The sequence below is a fragment of the Bactrocera neohumeralis genome, chromosome 5 (genome assembly GCF_024586455.1).
Source record: "Bactrocera neohumeralis isolate Rockhampton chromosome 5, APGP_CSIRO_Bneo_wtdbg2-racon-allhic-juicebox.fasta_v2, whole genome shotgun sequence".
NCBI classification, from domain to species: domain Eukaryota; kingdom Metazoa; phylum Arthropoda; class Insecta; order Diptera; family Tephritidae; genus Bactrocera; species Bactrocera neohumeralis.
Genome location: NC_065922.1, coordinates 62,624,020 through 62,642,257, shown reverse-complemented (window position 1 = coordinate 62,642,257; position 18,238 = coordinate 62,624,020). Strand labels below are relative to the sequence as shown.

Genomic DNA, 18,238 nt, shown 5'->3' with positions numbered 1-18,238 from the left:
TTGAGAGCATGTAAATGTAGTACCACACACCTTATTTTATTTGTCTCCTACTTGTTTCACGCTATTAATTAATTAGAAATATTAGATAAAAATTTAAATACGATTGCATATACATACATACATAAGCATTTCTATTGTGTAAATAGTTACTAATTAACTACTTTGGGACTAGTATTTACCACAAAACCAAATAGTCAGCCAACTGTCATTTTTCCATACCAGCAACTGATGTGTTTTACGTCTACAAGTGCTAGGCAATGTCAATAACGAGCTTTCGTTCTGACGTCTAGTCTCGTACTAGTTTCAAATTGATACATAGCTGTCTAGTTCAATTCACATATTAAAGAACATATTCAATTAGAATTTTGTTTCTTTCATGTCCTTAATGCAGTAATATTGGTTAGCCGATGTAAGAATGATCTACTGCTAAGCTAACTTTCAAAACATCAAACTGTTGTTTTCTATGCAGCTCGATTTTAGCCAAGAATTTCTAGTTACGAACTGGTACTTTTTCGACTAGTTAAACTTTAGTCAGCAATTTCTAGTGAAGAACTCATGCTTTTTGCTGATTGGTTCGCATGTGTACCCATAGAAGCACATATACCAAGCAAGGATTGACAGCACGGAAGCGTTCCTCGCAAAACAAGTACATAATCATTCAGTTGCATCCCTGAAAACTTGGACCAATGCATCGCAGTGGCTACTCCTGATTGCTGTTTCTCCGCTCGCATAGTGCAAAATCGATAAGCTAGCAATAGAGGGAATCCTTACTCCGCTCACATCGGAGTGGGAACGAGTTGGAGCTCCGTTGTCATCTTGCGTTCTAGCACTATGACTTTGTACATACATTGCGTGTGCTTAGCAGGCATTTGTCGACGACCAGCTTTTGCATGACTGCAAGATCCTTCTGGCATAAAGCAGAACGCATTGGTTCTACTGAACTACTCGGCCTTAGCAAAGGTCATCTTAACGCAATCGTATGGGTTTTGTAGGCAAGAAATAGTAAAACTTTTTAATTAAATTACAATCGAAAACTCATTCCTCGAAATATTTTTTTATGTTGGTATTACTGACAGTGACCTCTGCGTCAAATGTCAAAATCATCATTAGTATCTAGTGTACGCTTGTCTTTCTGAAGTATTTACAGGGAATTCTGCGATTTTTATAGTGAGTGAAATTATTCAATAAAGAAGTTCCATTAAAGTTTGTGTGAGTAATCAAAGTTGTGAAGCCGAAACGCTCAGATTGTAGGAAAAGGCCTTCGGTCAGAATTTTTTATTGCGAGTAAGTATTTTTGATTGGTAGAAATCATCCAAAGAGGGTCGAGAATGTGTTGACCATGAACAATGTCCAGGATGACCACATACAGCAATTGATGATCAACACGTCAATGAAATAAAGGAATTGGTGCTTGAGAATCGACGATTAACACTCAGAAATCTTACTGGGATCGTTGTAATATCGTAAGAATCTGTGAAAACTATTTCGAAAGAACATTTGGGCATATTCTTCGAAGAACAGCATCATGTTAAAGTCTGTGAAACAATGCTTTGACTATCAAGATGTTATAAAACTTATTATTATTGGCGAAGAGTCTTTGGTCTAAGCTTACGATCCAAAAACAGACGATAAATTGGCGGAATATCGTGAGCCGACGCCGAAAAACAACGCCAAACCAGGTAAAAATCAAAGTTATGTCGACAGTTTTCTTCGATTATCGAGGTGTGGTGTACTCCAAACTTCTTCTGACCAGTCAACAAGAAATACTATTTGAGCGTTGTGCGTCGTTTGGGCGAAAGTATTCAGAAAAAGAGGCCGGAATAATGGGCTGACAACCGTTGGTGTTTGCACCACGATTCTTCGTGAATTTTTCGCCAAATTTTCAAGCAATATTGTGCCGCAACCACCGTATTCGCCTGGTTTAGCTCCGTGCGACTTTCGGCTATACAGCTATATTGCTCCGGAGAAACCGTTTTGAGTCAATTGAAGGCATTAAACGTGAATCGCTACGCGCATTGAAGGCTATTCCAGTTCCAGTTCGCACCACTATATCATACAATTTCATACAAAATGCACGATCAAAAGCAAGTTCTTTTGAATAAAATTGTTTATTTCTGAAGGGTTGCACCGAAGTTAATGCTTCTTTTTGTTTCCCAATAAACTATAAACAAAGCATTATTATAATAAATAATTTGTGGTTATTAACCAGAAAATGACTCCTACTAAAAAGCAATATAAAGTCAAGTTCTAAGGAATTTATTTAATTTTTACAAATTACGGTTAATTAATTATTCGAAACAACCACTCTAGCGTTTCGAGTTTTAACGTTGAAAATTATTTTTTAAGGAAAAACCGAAATCACTGACTTCATATGGCACATTTTTGTTGTTCTTTGTCAAAATATGTTGCCATTTGGATATATTTAATTAAACAAAAACATATATGGCATATAATTGTCTATCATTATATGAAGATTTTATAAGTACATAATACAATCACATATATGTATGTATATCAGTTAAAATTACGCTCTACCAATGTGTTGAACAAAAACCATTTTTGTGGCAATTGAACAATCACAGATGCACAGCAAACAAATGTTTACTTTACACATGTGTGCTGTCCATTAAATGCGTAGGAAAGTAAATACATATGTATGTATACGTGTATACAGGTGATATACCACACATTCACTCAAATGTGCTTTGGTTGAACTAAGTGCCACCGACTGTCATGGCTTTTAACATTCAACTTGAACCCTCAATTGCCGAAGTCAATGGAAGGTAATCGGCAGCGCAGCAATTTTCTTGCGTCAGCACGTCATTGACATTTACCATACACTGGGTCACATGTACGACATGCAAAGGCATTTGCTGTGAGGCGATTTAAGTACAACAGCTGTTTTATTGCTCTAATTTAATTGTCATTGACTTGATTCATTATACCCAGAATAGGGTATATTGAGTTTGCCACAAAGTGTGTAACACCTGAAAGTAAACGTCGGAGACCTTATAAAGTATATACATACATATCTTTATATATATAAATCTTCTGACCGTGTGTTTGTAATTGAACTGCTCCTAAACGGCTGGACCGATTTTGATAAAATTTTTTGTGTGTGTTCAAGGAGATTCGAGAATGGTTTAGATTCACAATTTGGTCCACTGGAAAATGTTTTTTAAATTAATTTTTCATTTGTAATTAATTGCTAATTTTGGAATGTTTGACCGATAGATTGCGCTACCATCGCAGTATCCAATATGCAAACCTTAAATTGGCGTAAACATGCAATAAACGATGCCAAAGTAAAAGGCGACATCTGTAGACAAGTTTTCATAACGTGGACAGAGTTGTTCGTTCTTAAGTAATAAATTGGGTGATTCAATACATCTATGGGTAGCTATAACATTTTTTTCATACCTGCTAACTATTGGAGGGGGTATCTTGACAGGCAATTTAAAATTTCAAAAGATCTCGCATAAAAAAATAGCGGCATAACTGAAGTGTTGATAAAAAGGTCTATTAAAATTTGAGATATACAGAAATCTTTTCGAAGCATTGCAAGACTGATGCCATAACTTTGCCAGCCGATTTTTTTTGTCTTTCCACCGTTTCTTAATATGCAGTCCACCAGGCTGACAATCGATTGGACTCGATTGATTTCACTGATGCACAGCCCAAATTCAATAGTATTTTTACCCCAAAAACCAATTCTTTCTTAACGCACGAAATGCTTTTTGACTCATTTTTGTTGCCTCACCAAAAATGCGATTATTCCTTAACTAATATCAGCCAAAGTAAAACATGGGCGGGTCCTCTAGTATACATAGTATGTATAAGATCGGTGTGACGAGACTAGTCGATTTAGCTATATCCGTCTGTCTGTCCGTCTTTATGTATATACGCGAACTAGTTCCTGAGTTTTTGAGATAAGTTTTCTGAAATTTTGCACACGTCTTTTTCTAATCAAGAAGCTGTTCAAGTTCTTGTATGGAAAACTCTTTTATGTGACAAGGTATATTCACGAAATTCGGCATGGATTTTTTAGTTACAATGTATGTTTTTTGTTGTACAATGTATGTTCACGAAACTAATCCTGAATTTTTGTCTACGGCTGTGTTATAATATCTGTATTCACATCAGACCACCATATATGTAGCTTTCACACAAACTGAACGTTGAAAATCAAGTCCTTGTATAGAAAACTTTTTTATTTGACAAGGAAGATACGATTTTTGGCATGGATAATAGCCCAAACCAACGCTTTAATCTCCAAACAACCGATCAAAGTCATGAAAAATATCACACACTTTTGTGCTTTAATCTCGTGCAAGCTTTTCTCTTTTAGCCGTATTAAATGATATTTTAGAATATGTTTATTATGTATTTTTTGCAAAGAAACGAGGTAAATTTTTTTAGAAAATTTAACTGCAGCCATTTTTTTCTAACTTGCACAATCAAATATGTTTGATTTTTTTATAAAAAAAAAAAAACGCATAAAATTTGCAAAATTCATCGGTTCTAGGGGATTATTTGAAACTTTAAGAATTGACTTTTTGATTTAAATGTTGAAAGCTGTCACTTTTCAAAATCGGAAAGTCACCTTATTTTTTGGGCAATTTTACCTAATCCTGAAGTGGACATACTTTTTCTCTTTTACAAACTTTCTTTGAAAATGATATTTGTTTGGTGTTTTGTTTGGAATCATTGGACCGAAGAAAGATGCTTTTGCAATGGATTTAACAAACTTTTTGTTGCTTTAAATGGAAGAACAACTTGGTTGATCAAAGAATATGTTTATTGGCCATTTTATGCTTCGGAGAAAATTGCTCAAGAAATGGACCCGTAAGTGGCCATGATTTAAAGACTATTTTTTGTCTTTTAGTAAATTAAATGATATTTAAATATGTTTATTATGTATTTTTGCAAAAGGTACGAATGGACCACCTAAAATTTTTTAAAATTATTCAAAAATAAACTGCTCTATTTTTTTGCACAGTGGATTTTCTAACTTGCGCACCACTTTGCAATCAAATAAAACCATTCAAATTGCTGATTTTCTATGCACACAACACAAAGAAAAGCAAGTAGAAAGAAAAACTAGAAGAAAATTACCAAAATTTTTTTTGTTGGTGGAAAAAAGTAAAAAAAATCTCTCTTTCTCTTATCTCTTTCTCTCATTATTGTTCCATTTTTTTTGCGGTTTTGGATTTTTTTTCTAAAAGCACATTATTAGTTACGTTTGTTTGCATTCGCTGAAATTACAAATACATAATTTCCTTTCATTTTCACTTTACGACTGTTGGGTGATTAAGTTTTTCGCCGCTTGCTTTTGGCGCCATTCATTCGATGGCGTGTAATTTCAACAATCTATGCAAATTGGCGCAAATAAAGCGATATTACATGACAAATATGGCTATTATGCCGAACGATAGATCGCTGGAGCTGTGCTGGTCGAGGCATGTTTGTCGGTTAAGCCCGATTCAATGCAGGAATGTTTTGTTATAACTTAGTTGAGTATATACATATGTAAATATGCCTATTTGTGGTTGCATGTGTGTGAAATTGATTGCAAAATAGTTTGTTATTAAAGCAGAAAAATTACAAAAGCAAAATCTAGGCTTTGCTTGGATTTTTCGTGCTCCCATATTTACGTTTTAAGCGCTCAATAGTTGCGCTGAAAATGATACAAATATGCTAAGAAATGCAAAATAAAAGGAAATAATAATAGCACTAATCGATTTGTCTACAAAAAAATCTTAAAATTTGCACAACCATTACAAAATCTGTAAATTTTTTGTATTATTTGTCTTGTGGCAAGTTAATGTTGCACCCAAATATTGTCATTGCTGTGGGCTAACGCAGGCATGTCGAAAAGCCAAAACTAAAATTAACTACAGCAACAAAAAATGCCGCTTGCCACAACACCTAGGCATGCGAAATTTCGCGTGTCTATGGGAAAAATTACAAAATTGCACATTCATGGGAGTTTACCAGCATTTCTTACTTTTAATATATTTTGTTTAAATAATTTTTTTTTTTTTTCAAAACACAAGCCTAATTTTACCATGCAACGGCACACATACACATACACATAAATATTACCATAGATGACTTAGTTTGCGTTTATGTTAAGCCTAAATTAGCGCTGGTGACTTACCGATCGCGTTCGCAGTTGTTTTTGTTGATGTTGCTACAGTTGTCGCCGCTACTTCTTTGTTGTTTGTTTCGTTTAACACATTTATTGTTTATTTTCTTTTCGTTATTATCGCCGCACAGTGTACTTGCCAAGTTTTACAAGCAGAAAGAGGCAAATACAAGTAAGTCGCACAGCAAAACTCGTCCTGTCAAGCGCGTGTGTGTTTTTTTTTTGTTGTACAAACGAGTTCAACACCGAAGATGGCCGTTGAGCGAGAATTGTTGTATTGGTTTATGTAGGTCACACTTGCATATTTTTGCAGAATTTGCTTATGTTGTTGTTGTTTTTTGATTTATTTTCAGTTTTTAATATTTGCACTGTATTTTTTGTTATTATAAAAGCTGTGGAATTTCACTTTTGCAATATTTTGTTGCTTAAAGAACAGAATCATGTTGAAATATTTAAGAAAAAATAGCAAAAAAATAAACAAAATTGAAGGATGCTTAAGCACTTTCTTTTTTGAAAAATATTACTTTGCAAAACTTTTTACTTTTATAGCGCTAAATAACAGCTGTAAAATAAATTTTGCTATAATTATTATTATATTATTTATTATTATGACTTTACTATCATTATATTATTAATATTTATTCTCTGCATGGGGTATATTAAGGAATCGTCTCAGTGTGAAATTTTAGAGCAACACTATAGGAAACATTCTCTCAACGCGCTTTTTTCAGAATGGTGTTTTTTTAAAACGGTTTCCCTTTTCAAAGGAAGAGTTTGAAGATATCTAGTTCCAATTTGGAGAGAACATATTTAACGCCATTCGCTATCGCGCTTTGGAAACTTTTATTGTTTTTTTTTCCTCTTATTTTTTCTACGAAAAACTGTCGGAAAAAGGGGTCAAATTCGATACTTTTTCTTCACATCACCGCCATTTTGTCAAATTTCAAAAAAAAAAAAAAAAAAGAAACGAACAAAAAAAGCAAAAAGAGCTTCGATAGCGTGATACCGACTTTCCTACGGATTAATAATCTTTTGGAAATGTTTGTTTTGTTTGAAATTGCGGCCGAAATCGTGAACATCGTACAGGACCTTAAAGGAGCATAAAAAAAATCATTTTGTATTCCTAATGAATGTATTTATTTATAAAAAAATCGGACTGATTAGTTAATTTCGATGATTTTGCGGAGGGTTACACTGACACGTTCCCTTTAGTTTGCCACGAAGTTTGTACAGCCACACGGAAACGACGGCGACCCTTTAAAATATGCATATAAATGACCAGCGTGATGAGCTGCTGGATTTAGCCATGTCCATCTGTCTGTATATACGCGAACTAGTCCCTCGGTTTTGAAATATCAGCCTGAAATTTACCACACATCCTTTTCTCAGCAAGAAGAAACTGCTCATTTGTCGGAACCGTAGATATCAGACTACTATAGCATATAGCTGCCATAAAAACTGAACGATCGAAATAAAATGCTTGTATGGAAAATTTGACATGGATTATTGTCTAGAGCAATGTTGCAATCTCTATAAAAATTGTTCATTTCGGATCACTTTAAAGTTGTCATACACTCTGATTGATCGGAATCAGGTGCTTGTATGAAAGACTCTTTCATTTAAGGAGATATCTTTACGAAATTTGTCATGAACTTTTGACCAAAGCAACGGAGCAATCTCCGAAGAAATTGATCTCTTCGGATCACTATAGCATATAGTCGTCTTACAAACTGAACAATCGTAATCTGCTACTTGTATAGAAACTTTTACATTTGACGAGATATCTTCACGAAATTTGGCATGGGTTATTCTCTAAGGCTGTGGTAAAATCAACGAAGAAATTGTTTAGATCGGGTCAATGTGGCTTATAGCTTTCATACAAATTGAACGATCCGAATCATATCCCCATTTGGAAAACTCTTTTATTTGATGAGACATATTCACAAAATTTTACATAAATTATTGCCCAAGACAGTGGTACAATCTGCGTAGATCGGATCACCATAATTTTAATTTTAATTTTAATAATGAATAATTAATTTTTTTTAATCTTATTTTATCTTATTTTTATTTTTCTCTTTCATTGATTTTTTTGCTGTTAGTTGTTAAAATCATAATACTTTTATAATATCTTATTAAATTAATTTTTAATGGTTGATGGTTTTAATTTCATAATTATTTAATACATAGTTTATTTTTAAAATAATTGTTTTTTCTTTTTTATAATCAAGTTAATTTTAATTTTAATGTTTTTTTGTTTATTTAATAAATTATGTATATTTAGTTGGTTCACTTAGGTTTTACTTTGATAAACAATTTTTTTTTATAAATAATAATATGGTATTGAAATTTTTTAATTTAATTTTTTTATTTAAGTTTGTATTAACATTAGATAATTATATTTTTTTTGCTCATTTTTTGTATTTGTGTATATCTTTTATATTTTTTTTATTTACTTAATTTTAACGTGTTATTTATTAATTATAAAATTTATTTTTAAGGTTTTTAATATGTTTTGCATGCATTGTATGTATGTATGTATCTGAATTTTCGTCCACGTTCCACATTAATTTAAACGCTTTTTTTATTTTTAATTGTTTTTGTTTGCTCGTTGTAATTTTTAGTTTGATATTATTTTACAATGTTAATTAGTTTTTTTAATAATACGCCTATATTTATTAATATTATTATTTTACATATTTTCAAAATAAAAAATATTACAATTTATATTACAATAGTAACAAAATATTAGGTTGTCAAAAAAGTCTTGCGGTATTTTCGCTAGTTGGCGCTGAAAGCGAGTAGTTCTAGTTTTATTCATGGCATCGGGTCATGCTATACCTTTTTGGAAAGCTCATTTCACGCGCTGTGTTTGGTTGATTGTCGTTTCTTTTAAGTCGTTCGTGAGTTAAAGCGTCGCAAACATGGAGCAAAATAAAGAGAAAATACGGCATATAAAGGCAAAAATGCATCTCAAACCGCCAATAAAATTTGTGCAGTTTATGGACTCGATACAGTTTCCATTTCCACCGCACAACGATGGACAAGAACGTTTTCGTTCTGGTGTAGAGGTGGTCGAAGATGCGCCACGCTCCGAAAGGCCGTCGTCGAAAATTGCGATAAAATCGCTGAATTGGTCGAAAGAGACCGGCATAGTAGCAGCCGTAGCATCGGTCAAGAGCTGGGCATGAGTCATCAAAAATTCATTTCAATTTCAATAAAAAAAAAAAATCAATAAAAATACCGCAAGACTTTTTTGACAACCCATTAAATTTAATTTAATTTTTTACATATTATTATTTCTTTAGAGCTAAACTTTTATATACACGGAAATTATTTATTTTTATATAGTTTTTTTTATTTTGTGTATGTTAATTACTGCATATTATCATGAAATATAATACATTCTTTGTGTACATTTTATAATAAATTTGACTTTTTACTTTTATATTTCAAAATTTTTATATTATATATTCAAGAATCTAAGCTAAAAATTTTAGTAACTAAATTATGAAAGGTTAATGCCTTAGTAAAAGGTCATTTACATTCACTTCACTTCCAAAAACAAAAAAGTATTAAACACAGCTGTTTTTAGCGCACAAATTCCAATTAAGTACATACTTCAAAATCAGTTTATATATTAGTCAAACACTGCATCACATGCACAAATTTAAATTGTTAAACAACACAACTATAATTCTCCCACAAATCCTTAGCACTTACAGAAACTGTTACACAAATTGGCTGATGTTCACCGCTAAATCCGTTTTCGCTTGCGTAGCGTCGTCCGCGTTCAGACCAGCAACGCGCGCCTGTTCGTTACGAACTGTCTGCAGCGCGCAGCTTTAACGTTCCAACTTAGACTTAGACAGCTAAAGCCGCGCGTGTCGACAACAAACAGCTGATCGCGCATGCGCACCAGCGAACCTTCGCCTAAACAAAAGGTGTGCAATGGCAGACAGCAGCAAATGCATGCCGCTAAGCAACAGCGGTGTTTGTTCGATGGCGGCTCCCGCCGAAATTGCGCGTTGCCAACTTGTTTGAAGCATTGCATGCATAAAAGTGAATATGTGCTTATGTACATGTGTGTATGTTTGCAATATGTGTGTAGTGGTATACTGCTTGTTTGGCTTTTGGCATAGATAGTTTACAAAACACTACTGCTGCTTTGGCTTCGCTTCGCATGGCACACTGCTGCGGGAAAAAGCCGAAAGTGTGGAGAAAAATTGGAAAAATAGTGATTTGCGTTCAAAGTCTGCAAAATACTATTTGCTGGCGGAGTTGCGTGGAATTTGGCGACGGCATTTTTGCTTTGCGTTTCATGCACGCTGCCTCAGTCGTTGTTGTTGTTTTGAAATATTGCTTCATTTTTTTCAGTTGATCATTGACGACACGAAAATCGCGATCATATCGTTCGCTCTATACACACATATTCATATTGCATGCTTACAAACATTGTAAGTTGCTTTGTGTGATCCTATTGAGCAACTCGTTTCACTACATTCCGAACTAAATTCATTTCACGTGTTAGTAAATTATTATTTTTGCTGTGCTTTATTTACATACATACATTCCTGATGTACTTGGGTAATTATTGTTTTCGTTTGGATAAGTTTGAGCATTCTTTGAATAGTTTACGAAATAATAACTGTCTTCGATTCGCCATTTCTCTACTCGCTTCTGCTCTCTCGTCAATAAATAAAGCAATAGCAGAGTTATGGAGTTGAATTCGTGCAAGGGAGTATGCAGATACATCATTAAAGTGGTATAGCCGCTATCTTCAATGTAATCGAGTTTTTTTTTTTTTTTGAGTCTACACTTCTGAGATCGCTTTAAGGGGGTATTCTGGTCTAGAAGCATGAATTTCAGGTAATTTTTAAAGTGTCGTAAAAAAAGGCAATTAATATTTTTACCATCCATTTTTTTATTATTTATTTGTTAATATTAGAAGAGTACCGAAAAAAAATTAAAAACTGAAAAAAGTAAAAAAAATTTCAAAAATTATGAGCTGACGAAGTGGGGGGTCTCTAAAAATTTCCACGATGGAGGGCGTGGTTGTGAACCAATTTCACCCATATTTCGTACATGTTATCAGGATGTTAAGAAAATATTATATACCGAATTTCATTGAAATCGGTCAAGTAGTTCCTGGGATATGGTTTTTGGTCCACAAGTGGGCGACGCCACGCGCATTTTCAATTAAAAAAAAAAGCCTGGGTGTAGCTTCCTCCTGCCATTTCTTCCGTAAAATTTAGTGTTTCTGACGTTTTTTGTTAGTCGGTTAACGCACTTTTAGTGATTTTCAACATAACCTTTGTATGGGAGGTGGACGTGGTTATTATCCGATTTCTTCCATTTTAGAACTGTATATGGAAATGCCTGAAGAAAACGACTCTGTAGAGTTTGGTTGACATAACTATAGTAGTTTCCGAGATATGTACAAAAAACTTAGTAGGGGGCGGGGCCACACCCACTTTTCCAAAAAAATTACGTCCAAATATGCCCCTCTCTAACGCGATCCTTGGTGCCAAATTTCACTTTAATATCTTTATTTATGGCTTAGTTATGACACTTTATAGGTTTTCGGTTTCCGCCATTTTGTGGGCGTGGCAGTGGGCCGATTTTGCCCATCTTAGAACTTAACCTTCTTATGGAGCCAAGAAATACGTGTACCAAGTTTCATCATGATCTCTCAATTTTTACTCAAGTTACAGCACGGACGGACGGACGGACGGACGGACAGACAGACATCCGGATTTCAACTCTACTCGTCACCCTGATCACTTTGGTATATATAACCCTATATCTAACTCTTTTAGTTTTAGGACTTACAAACAACCGTTATGTGAACAAAACTATAATACTCTCCTTAGCAACTTTGTTGTGAGAGTATAAAAAAGATTATTCATCTAGAATAATGTCGCAATGGCCGGAACTACGGAAAAGTGGGAAAAAATTTTTTTTCACAAAATGGCGACTGCCTGAAAAAAAGTTTTTTTGGATTACTTTTTCTGACTGTTTCGAATTTTTTAAAAATAACAAAAATAAAAATTTGGGGATGTGGCTAGTTCCAACCATAGACAAGCCTATAAAGAAGACTCTATAAAAATTTCAAGTAAATCGGTCCAGTAGAACCTGAGAAATCGTGGGTATCGTTCCGAAAAAGTCAGTTTTGAGAAAAACGCGCTTAAAGTTTCGCGTAAAGTCTTTTGTTCGATTAGTTCCGGCCGAACCAGTTTGGGGGGTCAGAAAAATGCCTATATCTCCGAAAATAATTTGAATTTTGAAAAATCCTCTTGTACACATATTCTTGAATAGTTAAACTTTGAAAATATAAAAAAAATTTCGATTTTTTTAAATTTCTAGTCCTAGGGGGTATCCCTTAAGTCCCGGTATCGCTGGGTATGGATATACTTTCATTGGGACAGTTGCGTTGGAGACTTATTTCTATAGCAAATACTTCTGCTTGGAAAATTAGCGGAAAATGTCCCTTAAGTAAGTGTGGTACGCGGTCCTGTGACACCTTCACCAATGATTTCAGACGTTTTCGAACTTTCAGCCTCTTCACTTATTAGTTCTATCTCTTAGTGGTAGGTCAAACTTGGAGATACTCTATTCAGTCTTACCGCCCAGCGTAACTCTAAACTTCTTTGTGTGTGATCTTCTTGTGAAGTTTGGTATTTTACCACTTAGAAGAAGAGCCAGTGGTGTTTCATCACTTAAGGTCTTCATTTGTTGGACCTAAATTACTTTCCCGCTGCCATGTGAAGCATTGTATTATGCTGTTTGGTTGATTTCTTCTTGTCCGCCTGATAATCCTTGGCTTGCAGTTCCAAGAATAACCGGCCAGGCGAGTGTTTATCTTGTTTGCTTATGTGGAGAAAACAACAACACTGCTAATAAAATATAGTTACAATATTTTGACAGGTCCCAGAACAATATTAAGTAGAGTTGCCAATCCTATAAAAATTAACGTAGTATCCTCAGCTGAACAGCTGATTAAATGTTGAGCTCAATTGAGAACCAAAATACATATGAACAACATTATAAATCTTTTGCTACTTCAAAATTATAAAAAATCTCACGCTGAGCACTTTTACTGACATTCTACTCATAACAAAGAAGCAATGACACTAATTAGAGAGTAAAGTCTCCATTCATAACTCGGCGAGTTTCTTTGTTCACAATAAAACGGCAAGTCCAACAGGCAACTCGCATAGTCAACTGACAGATGTTTTTACGTAGCGTTAATATGTAATTAGCAAAATTAGCACTTGTAATAATTTTAAAATACGAACGTCGGCCACATTAAATTACCCACAAATACCAGCTGCAGCTGCGCGTCGTCGCTTTTCCAAAGAAAAATTGTTGAAGTTTTTTTATGTACTTTTCTTGGCATGAAAAACCCGCGCAACTGCAACGACCGACCTTTGATTACGTCACAGATTGTAGCTGTCGGCTACGAATAAACAGCATAACAAAGTCTGTAGTGTTTTGTCTCGCTATGTCGGTTATGTTTATGTACCGTTAGCTGTGCTAACGTAGCCAGATCGCCATAACCGCGAGTGACTACGATCAACTGCGAAATTTGTTTTATTCAAGTAAGTACTTTGGCATTTTTGAGATATTTTAAAGGAAATAAGACCGTCGCATAAACACAAGCAATCCACTTTGCCGTTTTTTGATTATTTTTAAAATTTTTGACATCGCAAATAATCAAGAGTCATCGTAGCCGAGGCACTTCCCTTAATTTCATAGAAAATAACATAGGAATACATAACGTATGTCAATATGGTATATACTCGTAACTACATATACATATATTCTCAAAATTAGCGAATCTCCCAGCTAGTCTTGCAAACGCAAACTCATCGAACGAAACCTATCCAATTTGACCCACTTTGGTCTCAAACAATGTTCGCTTTGTATGCGCATTAATTTACGAGCGTGTGGCTTTTCGCAACTTCGATTACTTTTCACGTACATACATATGTAAGTGAGTAGCACGGTTTTATGGCTTATAAATGCGTACGTGAATATGTTCAAGTAGTTGGGTGCAAACGCATCAAGTGCTGACTTTACTGGCGGCAAATTACTCAACGCATCCAAGAGATTGTTGTTGCTTGTTGAACTATCTAAGAGTAAATGAGCGTTTATTGACTTTAAATTTTAGTGCTTATAAAATTACATAACTACATAATTTGAAACCATACAGGAATGAAATTTTTTTTATTCTTGCAAATCGTTGAGACAGTCGAAATCGTCTTTTCCGGTAAAAGCTTTCAAGAGCGAATCGGTTTTTGTCTCACAAAATACATATATAGTGCACTAAAATCAAAGAAAATTGTCAACATAACCTTAATTTTTGATCGACTGTTCCGTGATATTTTCGGTCATGTTTCATCTTTTACAGGATATTCGCTGGATTGGTTGGTGGTTTCAGAGTTATACTGTGCCCAAAAAGTAAGGTGGCATTGTATTTATTTATTCTACCAAATCAATTTCATCCCCTTTAAAGTAATCCCCTCCCGATGCAATGCACTTATGCCAACGGATTTTCCAATCTTCGAAACACTGGTTGTAGTCACTTTCCGGGATGGCCTACAGTTCCGTCTTCGCTGCGGCTTGAATCTCCTCTATCGTATAAAAACGGTGTCCCCGGAGCGGTCTTTTGAGCTTGGTGAACAGCCAGAAGTCGCACGGCACCAGATCAGGTGAATACGGTGGTTGCGGAACGATATGCGTTGAGTTTTTGGCGAAATGATAACGAATTACGAGGGCAGTATGGGATGGTGCATTATCGTGGTGTAAAAACCAAGAATTGTCTTTCCACAATTCCGGCCTTTTTAGGCGGATAGCGTTACGCAAACGACGCATAACGTTCAAATAATATTCCTTGTTGACTGTTTGACCGATTGGAAGGAATTCATAATGCACAACACCACGATAATCGAAGAAAACAGTCAACATGACCTTAATTTGTTTGGTCTCGGCTCTCTTTTGGCACGTTATTCGCTCGATTGATCGGTTGTTTCGGGGTCGTAAGCATAGATCCAAGTCTCATCGCCAGTTATAATGCGTTTCATGACACCCTGGTAGTCGGAAAGCATCGTTTCACACACTTCAACGCGACGCCTTTTTTCAAAAAATTCAATGTTTTCGGTACCAGTCGAGATTTGACGCGTTTGAGGCTCAAAACATCCTTCAAAATGGTTTTGGCTGAGCCTTTCGATATGCCAACTTCATCAGCAAGGTGTCTAATTGTTAATCGACGGTTTTTCAACACCAAAACTTTGATTTGTTGAACGTGAGCTTCGTCGGTTGAGGTTGATGGTCGCCCTGGACGCTCTTCGTCTTCGACACGTTCACGGCCGGCTTGGAACTCACTATACCACTTGTAAACATTTTTTTTAGACATAGCCTCATCACCAAAGGCTTTCTGCACCATCCTCAACGTATCCGCAGCAGAAAATTGATTCCGTAAACAAAATTTAATGCAAATTTTTTGCTCAACAAATTTCGACATCGCAAAAAACGAAAAACTCACTTTTAGCAGCTCACAAAACGACGTATCTCAAACACTAATGAATATTTTGACATGAAATTTGACATAAATGTGACTGACAGTACTACCAACCTGAAAAAAAATAATTTCACCTTATTTTTTGGGCACAATGGTATGCGTAAGTTGAAGTGTCGTCTCCACAGTGTTTCACACATATCCACCCTTTTTTCCCAAATATTATTTTGGCACCGATCGAGACTTGACGCGTTTTAAACACAAAATATTCTTCAAAATGGTTTGGACTGAGCCCAGTGATATACCAATACTAACAGCGAGGTCTCCAATTTTGAATCGAAGGCTTTCAATCTTTAAATCTTTGATTTTTTGGACGTGGTCATCGTCCGTAGACGTTGATAGTCGTCCATAGAATGATTCGTCTTTAACCCTTTCTCGGCCCGTTTTAAACTCCTTGTATAATATTTAGTTATATATTTTTTCCATCACCAAAGGCCTTTCGCAACATTTTCAAAACTTACCTACCTTCCTGATCTCCTGGAGTTTTAATGACAGCTTGATCATACTTTTTGATCACAGTCAAATGGCCAAACTCTCGAGCCAAAACAATTAATAATATTAGTCCAGTAGGAGCGTATTTCTTACCGTAATTATATCTCTAGCTCATAAGTGATCTTCTAAATATTTTTTTCTTTTCCACTCTGTTTGTAATAATTTTCTGTACTCAGAACATCGACAAACATTTTCTTCTGAGATGCATCTCCACAAATCAGCCTTTCAGAAATTTGCTCTATACAAGACGTTCTTACTGCAAATCCAATCTTAATGACGCAGACTTCATTAATCCAACCAAGGTATACACTGAGAGTATCAATCAACTTCGTATGTATTCAGTATTTCAAATGGATGTTAGTTGGACTTGGTATTACGACTGATTCCTAGTCGGGAGATCATACTTAATAATTAGAAACCAGTATTTTGGACGCAAAAATATCGGCTACTAAACTCGACTGAACGATCATTTTCAAAACAGTATCAAGGTATTTTTGAGTATTTTTGAGACTATGAAGAGTGCGGTCGAGAACTCTATAATAATCTTAGAGGTAAATGTGTACCTATCGGTACACAAAGAATCCCGTTCCAATGACAGACGCGTAACCAGAAAGAACCCGGAATTTTATCAGACCCAAAACTGCAAAGCATAAGAGTTATATTAAAGGATGATTTTCCGATTATCCAAGAATGACATCCAAACCCCGCATGAGAACTTCGGTAGACATTTTTTCGCAGTTTCGGTGTTTTCCAAAATCTATTTATCTTGTGTACAAGAAATGCATAATCTTCATATGTTTTTACTCCTGGCTTTACGACATTGCACACAATGTAATTTCGTTGACATAACGGTAGACAACAACAACAACAAATATGCCTTGTATTAAGTACATAAACAAAGTGAAGAGAAGATCGTAAGAAAATCAAAGAAGAAAAATCAACAAAAGATGTTAAAACAAACAAAGAAGCCTGTGCGCACAGCGGGGTTGCGTACCTGTGCTGTCTACAGCATAAAGCCGGCAATAAAGTGCAACAGTCATAACATAAAGATGTAAATGGAAATTGAAAGTAAAAGTCACACACATACTTGTATTTACATAAATACACATGCTCATGAAGCATGCAAAATTAAGGCAAAAATCGCAAATATAGACTTGCTTTATTCGGTGGCAAAGAAGACCCAGCAGAGCTAACTCGAGTTACTCCATTGAAAATGCATACGTTATTAATTGTAATATGTGTATAACTGTGTTTTTATTTCATTAAATTATATGCTTCTGAGTTAGCTCTGTGTGAACAATAAAACCAGGTAGGTGGAGGGGTTAGTTGCTTGTATTTATACCCTGTACAGTGGGGTGATTCAAAAAAAAAATTTTTTTTTCGTTTGGTGCTCGGAAAAATAGGTTCCTAGAAACCTCAAGACACCTAGACACCTCTAAGAAAGCCTCTCCAAGCATGAGTTCTTAATTGTAACGGGAAGGTCCTCCTACATACAGTTACAGTTATGATTTTTTCGTAAACCCAACCGCTTAAAAGATATTAACAGTTAAAGTTTGATTATTTTTGGGAAAATTTTTTATTTCTTATGAATTTTATAACTCAATGAAAAAAAATTATTATGAATGATGAAACTCATAGTTTTGTAGGAAATTTACTGCTCTATAAAAATGGTCTCGTATGATTTTTCGATTAAGTTAAGCGTTTATGAGATATTCATCGTCAAACATCAATGCATATTAAGGTGGATCAAAAAAAATTTTTTTTTTTTTTCGTTTGCTACTCTGAAAAATAGGTTCCTAGACACCTCTAAGAAAGCCTAAATTTTGTATGCGGAATCATATTTCTGGTGCCGAAACGTTGAGAATGTTGGAAAAGGCCTTCGGTGATAATTGTTTGTCGGGAACAAATGTTTTTGATTGGTACAAATTATTCAAAGAAGGTCGCGAACGCGTTGACGACGAACGACGTCCAGGACGGCCATCGGCATCAACCGATGATCAACAGGTCAATAAGATAAA

General features: G+C 35.0%; 2 protein-coding genes across 5 annotated transcripts in view; one reads left to right on the top strand and one right to left on the bottom strand.

Moving 5' to 3' along the window:
* LOC126759413 (glucose dehydrogenase [FAD, quinone]) overlaps nucleotides 1-6,537 on the bottom strand; it is a 40,267-nt gene extending 33,730 nt beyond the window's left edge. The window contains exon 1 of the mRNA XM_050474202.1: nucleotides 6,161-6,537. The gene's annotated coding sequence lies outside the window, so the exon portion shown is untranslated. The remainder of the gene's footprint in view (nucleotides 1-6,160) is intronic.
* The window catches only part of LOC126759436 (flotillin-2), a 418,004-nt gene that overhangs the window by 111,142 nt on the left and 288,624 nt on the right, over nucleotides 1-18,238 (top strand). The gene's annotated exons all lie outside the window — the stretch shown is intronic.